Consider the following 15,254-nt stretch of genomic DNA (forward strand, 5'->3'; position numbering starts at 1 on the left):
GGGGAGAAAGGAGAAGCAGTGAGACAAGAGGAAATTCACTTGTGAGTGGGTGTCTCCATTCATGACAGCCAACTCCAGAGGAGAAAAATTGGGAAATAAGATAGTTTAATGTATTCAGAATCTTACTCCAGGAGCAACAAGAGGGAAATCAGTATGGGAAACCTTACAAGACTAGAGCCCACACCTTAATAAGGGTGACCTCCTCCTGGGAGGTAGGTGTCCACAGGGATAAGAGATGAACATGGAGCTCCAAAGCTGTCACAAGGGACTAAACTGGTGCAAATTTGCATTGTGTTTTCCTTTCTTATCTCCAGAGAAATAATTATCTCAGGGAGATTGATACAAAAGAATACTTCATTAATGTGGTTCATGGGAATGGAATCCCTAATTGCTCAGATACTCTATGTGCTTCTCCTTCACTGTATCAAAGAAAACACAATTTGTCTTCTACAGACCTTATGACTCATTCCATCTCACTTCACTACTTGGGAACAGAGTTTCCAACTTCATTCATCTGTCAAGGAAGAACCTGCATTGGTGAACTTAGACCCTGACTTGATAATTTCAGAGCGACTTACAGAATCTTCACAGGTACTGGGGGAATATATTTTTGACTCCATGGACACCTTTTATTGGTAGAAGCTTTAAGGAAGTCAGCAGATTATGACCACAGAGAAAACTTAAAACACAAAGTTCTGTCTTATTAAAAAGCCTGAGTGAAAATAGCAGATAAACTAAAATAGATTTTTTTTCCCAATCTGCTTCCTCTGATCTCTTACTCTTGGGTCTTCCCTCTCTCAAAAGCATTGTTTCCTTGTTTCACTCATTCTTCTTTCTCTATACTTGTAGAAATTATCTGTTTACCTGTGTTTATTCAATTTTTTCCTTTTAGTCATTCAATATATGTGGCTCTGGAATTCTGGTGAAGTGGATCAGAAATTACCGACTCATCCTGGGGAGGTTAGTAAAGGCATTACAAGGGAGATTTTAATTGCAATAAGGCTTGAAGGAGGATTTAGAGTAATTTCAGAAGGAGAAAAGGCTAGAAGTACATGAAGAAGAGATGACATGGACACAAATATGGAGTCAAAAATTATATGGTGTGGTGAGGTTTTAAAAATAGTTCTTTTTAAAAAAGAAATCAACTTTATTGATACATATTAAAAAGCATACAATTCCTGTGACATGTAAAATTTGTTGTATTTGCCTTAATGACATAACTGTGCATTTATTACTTCAGTCATTATTAGAGTATGTTCACTGAGATGTAAAGATTTTTCTTGTTTGTTTTTATAAATTCGCTATGAGATTTCTTTAGCAAAAATTATTATGGTCTTCTTTTTTTAAGATACATAGATCACACTAAATTTTACATTTTAAAATATGACATTCCCATATACCCCACTCCCTAAATTCCCCATCCTCCCACATTAACAACCTTTCATCAGTGTGGCACAATTCTTTTATTTAATGAATACATTTTGGATCATTGCTACAAAGCTTGGATTATTGTTTACATGTTAGTTTACACTCTCTTCCAGTCCATTCAGTGTGATATGGTAGGATATATAATATCCTGCATCTGTCCATGAGATATATCTCAGGACAACTCCAAGTCCCCAAAAAAGCCACCACATCACACCCTCTTCTTCCCTCTCCCTGCACTCAACAACTCCAGTGGTCACTGTCTCCATGACAGTGACACAATTTCTTCCATTGCTAGAGTAACAATAAGTCTATAGTAGAATACCACTAAGCCCACTCTAATTCTTATTTTATTCCTCTATCTTGAGGATCTTGGGATGGTGATGACCACTCCACCTCTAAATCAAGAGGGGCCTTAGATCCCACATGTTTGATGGATGGAATTCTGTTTGCAGTTATGGACTCTCTCTGTTCCCTGTTGTGGTGGTTGACCAACATTTTGTTTGCTTTCAGATTTGGAGTTTAAAAATATAGCTGCTGTAAACGTTCATGTGTGGACTTTTGTGTGGACTCTAATTTTCATATCATATATATATATATGATATGGTGTGTATATTTATATACCTAAAAGCAAAACTGCTGGATTGTATGGTAAGACAATGTTTAGTTTTAAAAGAAACTGTCTTCTGGATGAACCATTTTGTGTTCTCACTAGCAGTGAATGAGAGATGTATTGCTCCATATACTCAACAGCAATTGGTATTCTCAGTTTTTAGGTTTTTATCTCTTCTAATAAACATGTGGTCATATATTATTGTGTTCATAGTCTTCCAAGTCCCTAATGACAGATGATGTTTAATTTTTAAAAGAGATTTAATGAGTTTATTTATTCATTTATTTATTTAAATTTTAAAATTTTAAAACAGGTTTAGAGTACATAAATGTTACATAAAATATAGAGGGGACCCATATGCCCCACCCCTTCACCCTCCCACTGTTTCCCATAGTAACAACAACTTTCATTAGTATAGTACATTTGCTACAATTGATGAATGCATATAGAAACAATGCTGCTAACCATGAATTATAGTTTATATTATAGTTAAGAGCCTGTCCTGCACAATTTTAGGTAATGATAAAACATATAATGGCCTGTATCCGTCATTGCAATGTCATGCAGAACAATCCCAATGTCCTGAAAATGCCCTGATATAACACCTATTCTGCCTGCTCCCTCCTCTCAGAATCTCTGGTGGCCATGGCCTTTATATCAATGATAAACATTCTTCCATTGCTAGAATAGTAAGTCTATAATATAAAAATAATGTCTACTTTAGTCCATTGTTCATTCCCCAATCTTCAGGATTTTGTGATGGTGATGCCCACTGTTTCTAATTGAGAGGGGGCTTAGATCCCTTGGGATATATGGGTGGAGCTAGCTTGCTTAGAGTTGCAGACATTCTTTGCTCGTTGGGATAGGTTTGTCCATTACCATCTCCTTATTAGTTGTTCTACATAGGTCCAATGAACTGGAGAGTAAGTGTTGAAACTCTGCTTAGATTAAGGGTTCAACTGGCACATGAACAGACCAAAAACATAATGCTCTGGCTCATGTATTTAACAAGGATAGTGCCAACACATGGCTTTATGTAAATAACATTTAGAGAAGAGCCACATGTTGGGAATCTACAAATGAGGCTAACTCTTTTACACTGGGGAGCATAAATTCCAAAGTAAGGTCTACTGACAGGGTGCCAAATTCCTGAGATTCCCTGCACTATTTACAGTGTCTAGATATCTCTAGAACCATCAGGATCCCTACTGTTTGAGGCACCGTTTCCTGTAACAGATAGTGAGATTCTGCTGAGATGAGCATAAGCATAACCTCTGGAATGACCACCAAACTCACTTTAAAACCTCTTAATCATAAAATTTCATCTGCACTGAATATTTCCCCTTTTTGGTCAAGGTCTTTTTCAGAGACATTGCTAGTTGGCATTTGGTCATAATACCTAGGTGCCAGTGAAGTTGAATTTCTTTTTATATATTGTATTTTGTATTTGTATTTTGAATTTCTTCCTAAGTTAGGATTCTGTTTATATCTTTTGCAGATTTTTAAATTCAACTTATGCTTTCTTATTTTGTGGGGTTAATATTAATTTCTACATTTGTATACAAATCTTTTAACAGATGTGTTTTGTAAGTATTTTTCCAAATCTGCATGTTTTCTTACAACCCCTTATCAATGTCTTTCACAGAGTAGATATTTTACATTTGAATAAAAACTGACTTATAAATTTTAATCTCTCATGAATCATGCTTCCATTACTATATCTAAAAACTCTTTTCCAACCTATGGGCCCTTAGATTTTCTTCACATTTTAGTCTAGCACTTTCACAATGCATTTTACTTTAAAATGGTATGATTCATTTTGATTTAATTTTTGTGAAATGAATTCAAGCAGTGCCTAAGTTCCTTTTTTATTTGGCATGAGTGCATCCTATTGTTACCATATTCTAACTAAGTTCTTGGCTATGCTGCAGAAGTGAATTTCAAGAACACGCCAGGTGAGTTAGGCCAGTAATTAATTCAGGTAGGAAGGGAAGAGAAATGGGAGAAAATAACAGAGCAGGGCACCAGCAGGTAGTGAGGAAGGGGCTGAAAAGGGATGAAGAGGGCTAATTTACAAGCTACAATTCCCCATTATAGATTATAAGTCCCGAGTGTAACTTGCATGGCCACATGGCAGAGGAAAAATGATGAAAGTGACATGCAGAAGGCAAGACGGGTCAATAGGCAAAAAGCTAGGCAAGAGCAAGCTCAAACCTCACTGTTTGCTTTTAAACTGCTAGTTATCCACCCCTTTGCTAATGGCAGGGGAGGGGGTTTCAGCTGTTTGCTCTTTGGATTGATTACCCTGCCCATCAATTCCTTAGTGAGGACCCAGTGATAAAGTTCCTAGGGAAGATCCAGGCTTTTCCATATTCTCAGGAAGGAGGCTTTGTTCTGGGTAGCAAATCCCAGGGTGAGATTCCTCCAGCAGCCATCATTAGGGGGTTTTGATGTCCATGTGGACTCTGTCAGGTTCTAGATCCATCTATTCCCTATCTTACTAGCCTGCTTCACTTTTGTTCCAACACCACTTCTTGAAAAGATCATACTTTCTACACTGAATTACCCTTGTCCTCTGTGAAACATCAGTGGAACACATTTGTGTGGGGTCATTTGTCCATTTCACCAAAAAGATTTTTTAAATTATTGTGTTTTTATAATAACTGTTACAACCAAATAACATGGTTCCTACTACTTTGTTCTTCTTTTCTATTTTATCACAGGGTACAAAAACATGGTCATAATGTTTGTTGCTTAAAATAAAGTCTGAGAGAATTTATCATGGAAATTATTGCCTTGGCAAAGTGTATTCTATTATGACCAAGGGTTTCTAGCCATCACAACTATCAAGGAGAAGCAGGAACATATGTTTTCCCTATTTTCAGAAAAGGGTACTAGATCTCTATAAAATCCATAAAAATATTAACTTAATGTAATTACAATACAAACAGTACCATTTATTATATTTTTCTGATTATGGCTTGAGGCTAAATTGCATTGTATTGAATATCTCCTCAGGAAATTCATCATCCACATGGAAACAGAAAACCAAACATATGCTTTAGAATTCATCCTCCTGGGGCTCTCAGAAAATACAGAGGTGCAGCCCCTCCTCTTTGGAATGTTCCTGTCCATGTACCTGGTTACATTCATTGGCAGCCTGCTCATCATCCTGGCCATCATCTTGGACTCCCATCTCCAAACACCCATGTACTTCTTCCTCTCCAACCTGTCTTTTACTGATATCTGTTTCACCTCCACCACGAAACCAAAGATGCTGCTGAACATTCAGATAGGCAACAGAATCATAACTTTTGAAAACCGTCTCACCCAGATGTATTTTTTCATGCTTTTTGGACAATTAGATAACTCCTTCTTGACTGCAATGGCCTATGGCCGCTTCGTGGCCATCTGTCACCCCCTGCACTACACAGTCATCATGAACCCCTGGCTCTGTGGCCTCCTACTGCTGGTATCCTGGTTATTGAGTGTTTTGGACTCTCTTTTGCATAACTTAATGGTTTTACAATTGTCTTTTTGTACAGAGATGGAAATGCCCTACTTTTTCTGTGAACTTAATCAGGTAGTCAGACATGCTTGTTCTGACACCTTCCTCAATGACCTTGTAATGTATTTTGCAGGTGGACTTCTCGGGGTTATACCACTCACTGGGATCTTTTTCTCTTACTATAAAATTATATCCTCAATTTTGAGAATCTCAACAGCTCGTGGTAAATATAGAGCATTTTCTAATTGTGGATCTCACCTCTCAGTAGTGACCTTGTTTTATGGTAGGTATTGGAGTGTATCTTAGCTCTGCTGCTACCAAAAACTCAAAGGCAAATGCAATAGCCTCAGTGATGTACACAGTGATTACTCCCATGTTGAACCCCTTTATTTACATTCTTAGAAACAAGGACATAAAGCAGGCCTTTAAAAAGCTGGGAAACATTCTGTCTATAAAAGGATACTTTGTCTCAAGTTTACAAAAGTGCTCATGATTAACAGAGATCAAACACTAGAAGATTCTTTTTTTGAAAATGAAATATTTTGTTGTCTTTTATTGAAGATACATAGATAATGCAAAATGTAACATTAAAAATATGAGGTTCCCATATATACCACTCCCCACCCCACCCCCACTCCTCTCACACCAACAACTTATGCTTGTGTGGATTATCATTTGCATTGTAGTTTGCAACTCCCCACAGTCCGTTCAATGGCTTATGGCATGATATGTAATGTCCTTCATCTATCCGTACTATATCATTCAGGACAACTTCAAGTCCTAAAAATGCCTCCATGTCACACATCTTCCCTCTCCCAGCACTCAGCAACTCCCACAGCCACTGTCTCCAGACAGACTAGTGTGTCAAATCCTCAACATTGTTGCAAGTATCTGTGAATCGTGTATTTCAGGCAGTGAAGCTTGGTTGTCACTGTGGGCCCCAAGGGGTGGGGGAGAGAGGAATAGAATAGATGGAAGATGGGACAACTGGGGGCAGTGGAAGTGTTCCACAAGATTATGCAGTGATGGATATAGGCCTTGTTAAATTTCACCAAAAAATTAAATGTAAACCATAGTACAACCAAATTTTTATAAAATTGTACAATCTAAAATATAAACCATAATGTAAACCATAGTGAAACCATGGTTTGTATCTATGTTTCAATATCTGTTCATCAGCTATAGCAAATATGCGCACATTAAAAAGATAATTGCAGGGGGAAGAGAGAAAGTGTTTGATGTTGGCATATCAGATTCCCTTATATTGTATATGTGACTTTATTGTGATCTAAATCTTTTTTGAAGACATTATAATTTTTTTAAACAAAGGATGAAGACCCTGAGAAAAGAATGGGAGAGAGAGCTTTTCTACTGTACATACACAGCAACACCTATTACAGTGATGAAGGCAAAATGTAAAATATATTTTATGATATTTTGCATTTTAATACCCTGATTTATTTTTTACTTTTAGTTTTTCTTAAATATAGAATAAAAATATTCTATTTTTTATCTTTAAACCTATCACTAATATTTCATTTTCCTGTTAATTGAGTTTAGAAATATATTTGCATATAGTTTTGAAGAAGTTTTGGATCACAGAGTGTTTCAACAATTGCAGGGCAGGAGCACTGGTGTGGGATGTCATTGATGGGGGATGCATGGGCAGCGGGCAGTTCTCCAGGGCATTCATGCAGGGTATATAAATATATTTTGGATATTAATTGTCATATTAGGTAGAGTTTGACATGACAACTGAGGAAGTGCTGAGTTCCTATTCTGGGAAACTATGTTGCACTCCCCAGTTGAGGAGCAACTATCCCCCAAGTGCAAGAACAAAGACCAGTGAAGAAGGATGGTCCAATGATGGGCCCTTGATACTGATGACAATGCTTATGAGCCTGTGTGCTTGAAATTTCAACTAGGTCTAGAGATGCAAGGTGCCTAAGAGTAACCTCCTGAGAGCCTCCATGTTGCTCAAATGTGGCCACTCCCTAAGTCAACTGAACATTACTTTCCCTCCAGCATGGGATATATCCGCTTGGTTGAGAACCCCTGGTGCTGAGGAATTACTACCAACCACCAGCTCGTGATACAATTAGAAAAATACCTTGAATAAAAAGGGGAAAAGGGAATGACAAATGAGTTCATATGGCTAAGAGACTTCAAAATGAGTCAGGTCTTCAGATAAGTTTGGACTTATGCATCTTTCAGCAGGATCTCAGAGACAGCCTAAGTAGGTACTACCCCAGGTAGTGGTTCTCCTGAGGACTACAGAGACACCTCATTCCTATGGTCATGGCAGATGATTCTGGAGTTCGGTGCCTTGCCAGAAGATACTACTTTGGAATTTGTACCCTGAAGTGTGATGGAGTTGGACTCAGATGTGATCTTTCTACATGTGCCTCTCTGTCACTTTTACTCAACCTTTTGTTGGTGCTGGGGTGTTGAATGGTCAGGAGACTTGAATGAGCTTCAGGAGAGTTGCAACACCTGCTCTCAAATTCATTGGATTTGCCAGTGTCAGCTAACAGGGAGGTGAGGATGGTCAACCACCATACCAGGGAACTGAGAGAGTCTACAAGTGCAAGCAGGAGAATTCCACCCATCAGCCATGTGGGATCTAAGCCAACTTTCAATTTAGAGGTGGAGTGGACATCACCATCCCAGCATACACAAGGTGGAGGAATAAAATATGGATTAGAGGAGATCTTAATGTAGGTACTTTGTAAGTGTATAGAGAGATAATCTTGCATTTGCCTAATAAAAACTTACATTTGTTTCATTTTGGTATATCACGGATTCCTATTTCTTTTGTATTATTTTACATCATGTGTTCCCTCATTGTATTCCTGGATTCAGGATTGAAGATAGAAACTGCTGCCTGGATTTTCAGCAGTAAAATATTTCATTCAGTTTATTCTGTATATATAAAATTATAGCAGGTGCTGGAGGGATGAAAGTGTATTGCAGTCACTCCCAGATGAAAGAAACTGCTTGTGTTTTATGGTGTTAGTGAAAAATAAGCTCTCCTAGCAAAGGCTCTGTACCACCTACCAGGGCTTGTTCATTAGTTCCTGAAAGAGGTCACATCCTGAACTGGAGATGTCATCTGACTGCTTTATAGTAATCCACATTCTATCTCCAATATGTGCCTTTCGCCTGCACCTTCAAAATCATAATTCAAGTGAGGTTGTAATCAACAACACATTCCCTGATTTTTCAAACAATGATGGTTTCAATAATTTCTATCATCCTTCCAGCGATGTAAGTTTGCCCTTTAAAAAATATTTCCATATTGAAGGATATTTTCTGGAAATTTCTTTCAGCACTCCCTACAATAATAGTCCTCATTTATGGGTCATAAAAAGCAAATATGTGTTTTTCTGCCTTTCCTACTATATCTTATTCTTATATTAAACCCAGATATTAAGACATGATTTCAGACTTTTATGTAAGCTTGCTGTTTTCTTCTGGGTAGGCTAAGGTGAATGCTTCATTCATCAACTGATTTCCTTGCCATCACTACAAATGGCAAACCAGAGTGGCATTTTGGAGGTAATGATTTCTCTGAGCTAATGGTCATATTTGAAGATGTTAATAATTGCTTACATATTTGTATTCACTTCAAATTCTTTGGCAAAGCTGTGAATTCATTTTCACTTGTAATTTATTGACACACAGGTTCAGTCTCTGATGTGAGTCATACACTTATCAGAACTGAAATTTTCAGGAAAAGATATTTCATTCATGCAGTTGTATAAAATGTCTATGTTTTGATTACACCTTAATCTGAAAATTAAAAATCCTCACCTTGTCACTTTTTTCTGGAATTCTCTCCAGTGCAAGTAAGAGCCCCACCTTATTCCACATTGAATTAGGATTCTCAGTAAAATCATTCTTCACATAAACCAGTTTGTCAATACCTTTCCTAGGTGCTTTCTTTAAATGTTACTGCAAACAATATATTTTGATTCATTTTTTCCAAGCTATACAAGAGCAATTATGTACATTTACCACATGGAAATAGTGTCAGTGGTCTTCTCACTCCCAACAATTTGATGTATCAGTTCCCAATTGCTACCCTGCAAGACTGCTATTTTGTAATCAGTTCTGGTACAAAATAGTTTACATGAAAGGCTTATTTTTGAGCAGAAATCTCTTTCCAAATAAAAGCTTTTAAGAATTTTTACTTTAGTCCATGGTACATTATAATAACTACATATTATTATTCTATTATAGAAGTGTTATTATAATATTAAAGAATTTTATCATTGAAATGAAGGCATTGGCCACCAGAGGTTCTGAGGGGAGGGAAGGGAAGAATAAGGAGTAATATGGAGACATTTTGGAGACATAAGAATTCTCCTACATGACCTTTCAATGATGGAAACAAGGCCATTATACATTTTGTCACAGCCTATAAAATTGTCTGAGACTGAGGGTAAACTATAATCTACAGTGTAGTCCATGGTTAGTAGCAATGCTTCAATATGTGTCCTTCAATGTTAACAAATGTACAACTCTAATGAAACAAGTTGTTAATGTGGTAAAGTGTGGGATCTTGAGGGGCTGGAGCATATGGGAATCTCCTGTATTTTTAATGTAACATTTATGTAATCTAAAGCTTCTTTAAAAATAAAAACATTAAGAAAATTTTGAAAAAGAATCTTGAGAAAAAACGTGGTAGTCATGAACACTCATGTTACTGAAGAAACTAGAGTTATGTCTTTCAATATTTGGAAGTATGGAAAAGAGTGAAAAACAGTCCAGCTAAGAAAGGTGATACTTCTGTTATAATCAGGAACACTGTATAATCAAGAAGACTCCACTGGAATTATTGACCACACAAATATGCCCCCTTTCTGCAGTCAGGGAGAAGCAGGCTCATGTCTTCAGTATTGATTAAATAGGCACCACCACCTGCAGTTTCCCCATCTGGAGGACAGGAATACAAACCAGAAAGAGGGAGAAAAGACTGCTAAGAATAACCTACCCTACTGAAGTCACACCCTAAGAAGACTCAGTTGTGGATGCCAAACTTACTTACACTTTGATTGAATTCATGAAGAGAGGGTGATTGATATCTTTCAAAATCCCCTAAGAAACTTCCTGTTTCCTTTCTAAATATTTAGCTGGTACAATGATTCATAAGGTAACATTTTTATTAAGCAAATATCATATGTGAGTGATGGAGACCTTTTCAACTCTATTATATTCTCCTCGAACTTATGTTATTACAAAGATCTTTTCTTATTTCCCCATTCTTGCATCTTCTCTTTTCCTTTAAAATAAAAAAGTATTCCTAGTTTTGTCAGTAGAATTTTATTCTTCTCCAGGATCCTAAAATATGTGAAAACAATGATTCACTCTAAACTGAGGGTAAAATTTGTTCTCATGTAAAACAAAGTTTATTCCTTAAGAGTCTATAAATGGCTATAAGGGGAAAAAAGCATCATATTGCCTTTTATCAGTGAAACTTAAGTACAGTTAAGTTTTTTAAAAAAGGGAAACCTTGCAGAGAGTTCCTAAAATATAGATTTCATTGAAAGACACTTCCATAATTTCAGTGAGAGATAAACACCAAGTTACAGAGGGAAAAACTGGTTTTTTTTTCCTGGATAAGTGGGGGATTTATTTGCTGTCTGAAAGCCATGAAATATATGTTACATAGTAGGAAGGCAAGATACATTTTGAGTGATCAGTGTTCTGTTTAATTGAATGTTTTATGAGTAGAATAAATACTTTGGGACCCTAACATGAGAAATTTAGAAAAGATGAATACTGCCAATTGAAGATTTACTGTCCAGAGTGCGGAAGTGAGAATAAACACACCCAGGTCCAAGGAACATCATTTAAACCAAGAGAAAGTAGAAAACTGTAACAGAACGCTTACCTATTATAATGCATTGTAATAAGGTAGCCCATGCCTAAGTGAGTATATTTCAAACATAGGAGCAATTACTCCTCCCTCCACTGCCAAGAACTGAGTTTGCAAGAGAAGCAAATTCTAGAGTAACAGTATTGAATGAGAAGGTCCTGGATTTCACATTCTAATGTCTTTCTCCAATGTCACACTTCCCATTTCTCCTCATTTCCAGATCATCCCTCTCAGAAGAATTGGAAGCACCTGCATATTAATAGCTCTGAGATATATCATCCTAAGTGTGGTTATATATATATATTTTTTTTCGTTTCCTGAATGAAAATATTTTGTATTTATTTATTATCCAAGAAGGAAAACATCAGTGGAACAATAAATCACTGAAATCAACCTGTAGATCTGTTTCACTGTGCAAAGAAAATATGAAAGGGAATGTTTTACTGGCAGTAAATGGAGGGACATGGATAAAATGTCAAGTGTAGTAGGTCCACAGATATAAATTTGATTTATTTTCCATTTCTGTTTCAGGATTAGTGGGTCTTTGATTCCCATGGTAGATAAATATCTCCCATTCCTACTTGGAAATTTTACATTTTCATCATTGTACATTTTAGCTTCAGAGGTTCTATTTATTTAATTATTGAAATATACCATTTAATATAATTGCAATATTCTTTTTAATCTTCTAAAACTCATTAAAAAGTGTTGTTTCATATTCTCTGAATATTTTCAAAATCTGAAAAACTTAAAAGCTTTTATTCCTATTGTCTGTCTTTTTTTCTGTCTTTTAGTCATGATAACTTGCTTTCTTAGGGTCTGTATAGATATTTTTAATTTTTGAAAAGATACTTAGATTACACAAATATCATATGAAAAAGATAGGGGATTCTAATATGCCCCACTCCCCACACTTCCCACATTTTCCCACATGAACAACATCTTTCATTAGTGAGGTACATTCATTGCAATTGATGAACAAACTGTGGAGCATTGCCACTAAGCATGGACAAATGTTTACATTGTAGTTTACAATCTCTTCGACATAATTCCATAGGTTATGGCAAGATATAAAATGGTTTGCATCTGTTACTGCAATGTCTTTTAGGACAATTTCCAATTCCAAAAAATGCCCCTGTCTTATAACACTTTTTACTGTTTCCTACCCTCAGAACCTCCAGTGACCACTACCTTCAGATTCCCTACATGTGGCTTTTCTGTCCTTTCATTTGTACTTGTAATTAGTACTAGAGTTTGTAGGTTTATGTACAAGTGACTTAAGTTTGGGGGCTGCCCATGTGCCAGCTGGGCCCTGAACCTCAATAGATTTGCAACACTTACTCTCCAGTTCATTGCTTTCGCCCAAGACAACAGGCAAGGGGGTGATGATGGACAACTACATACCAAGTAACAGAGAAAGCCTAAAACTGCAAGCAACATAGTCCCATCCATCAGCTCTAAAGGATCACAGCCCCTCTCTATGAGATGTGGAATAGACATCACCATCCCAGAATCCTCTGGTTTGGGGAATGAAATTTGGACTAAAGTAGACTTACTGGTATCTTACTATGGACTTATTGTGATTCTAGCAATGTAAGAATTTATCCATTGATATACTGAGTTTTAAAATTCTGCTGTTTAATTTGAGGACATATTTGTGTGAATTCTTGGAGGTCTCAGTGGAAAAGAGAGGATTCACGTTTTACATTATTTGGAAATTAGCAAGCTAAAACAATTTAATGTTAAGTTGTGCACCTTGAGCCTTTAAGGTCACAAAGCTTCTGTGATTTCAGACTGCATGCTGGATCCTCATTCAGAGAGCTTTGGCACTTGTAGCACCATGGTCAGGAGAAGTGTGTCTCTTCATACACATACTTGATTAATGTATTTATACTTTGTTAACCTTTACAATGCAACTATAATTCTAAGGATCCATCTTTTATACAGGAATCTCTTACCAGAGTTCCCACTTAGGATAATTTTCTAATTCATTTTCATATAGAACATATTTAGTAATATGGAATCTCAAATTCCTTAATGTGGACAGTCTCTCAAAACTGCAGCTGGCATTTGAAATCCACTACACATCACAGTCCATTTTATTATTTATTTTGTGGCTAAACTAATTCATTCTTTTAGGCCAGATTTGGGATGAATTTGAAATATTCAGGGAAATTTGTAGGTGTGAATCCTCATATTTAGAAAATAACACAATCAAAAACCTATCTACAGGGAAGCAGACTTGGCCCAGTGGATAGGGCATCTGTCTACCACATGGGAGGTCCCCATGGGATGTCTGCGGTTCAAATCAGGGCCTCCTTGACCTGTGTCCAGTTGGCCACGCACAGTGCTATTGCATGCAAGGAGTACCATTCCACGCAGGGGTGTCCCTGCATAGGGGAGCCCCATGCGCAAGGAGTACACCCCATAAAGAGAGCCACCCAGTGTGAAAGAAAGTTCAGTCCACCCAGGAATGGCACCGCACACACGGAGAGCTCACGCAGCAAGATGACACAACAAAAAAGAAACACAGATTCCCATGCTGCTGACAACAACAGAAGCGGACAAAGAACATGCTGCAAATAGACACAGAGAACTGACAACTGGGGGGTGGGGGCAGGGAGGAAGGGGAGAGAAAATTTGTTTTAAAAAGCCTAACTACAGATTTGTGGGAAATAGAAAAAGAAGGGCAAACTGTACCTAAATCTAGAAGAAGGAGAAAAACAATATAGATTTCAGTGAAGAGAAATGAACTAGAGTATAGAAAAAACAATTGTGTGAACCAATGAAATTGTTTCTTGGAAAAGATCAATAAAATAGAAAAGGTTTATTTAGATTGAAAAAGAAACAAGAAAGAGGATGTAAATTACCAAAATAAAAAATGTAATCAGGGATGTTGCTAAATATTGCTGACATTAAAGGGATTATGAATTAAACCTATGAATAATTGTCTACCGAAATCTAGAAAATAGAAGAAATGGACCAATTCCTAAAAACATGCAATTTATCTAAATTGACTAAAAAGAAATAGATCTCAACAAAAACATAATGAGTAAAGAAATTCAATTAGTTATGAAAAACTTCTCAAAACTAGAAGTCTAGGATCAGACATCTTCCAAAATGAAATCTATGAAATATTCAAAGAAGAATTAATGACAATATTTTTCATAACCTTCCAACTTGAACTCAAGATACATATAGCTTCCAAACTCATTCTATGAGACTAAAGTTATTTTGATGCCAAAACTACATCAAGCATATCAAAGAAAGTAAAGCAAGGAGCAATTTCTCTCATAAATATAGATGCAAAGCACTTAACAAATACTAGCATGTCAAATCTAAGAGAATATTACAAGAATTACCCACTAAGACAAAATGGAATTCAAAGTGAATGTTCAACTTAAGAATATCAATGTAATATACCCATTAACCTAATGAAAAGGAAATCACATGAAAATCTAAATTGATGCAGAAAATGTGAATGATAAATTCCAACACCTTTTCATGATAAAAATACTTAGAAAAATAAGAATATAAATAACTCCCTAAACAGAATAAACAAAATATATAAGAAAACACAGGTAATCTTATCCTCAATCCTGAAAGAGTGGAAGTTATCTCTTTGAGATCTGGAACAAAACAAGGATGACTGCTTTCAATATTGCTATTCAGTATTATACTGGAAGTTAAGAAATTAGGCCATAAAACTAAATAAAGTCTACCCAATTTAGAAAGAAAAAGTAAAATCATCTGTTTTAAGAAATGTGGTGATCCTTATCTATATCATGACAAGCTGCCCCAAGAAAACCCTAGAGATCATAAATGAA

The sequence above is a fragment of the Dasypus novemcinctus genome, unplaced genomic scaffold, assembly GCF_030445035.2.
Source record: "Dasypus novemcinctus isolate mDasNov1 unplaced genomic scaffold, mDasNov1.1.hap2 scaffold_198, whole genome shotgun sequence".
Lineage (NCBI taxonomy): Eukaryota > Metazoa > Chordata > Mammalia > Cingulata > Dasypodidae > Dasypus > Dasypus novemcinctus.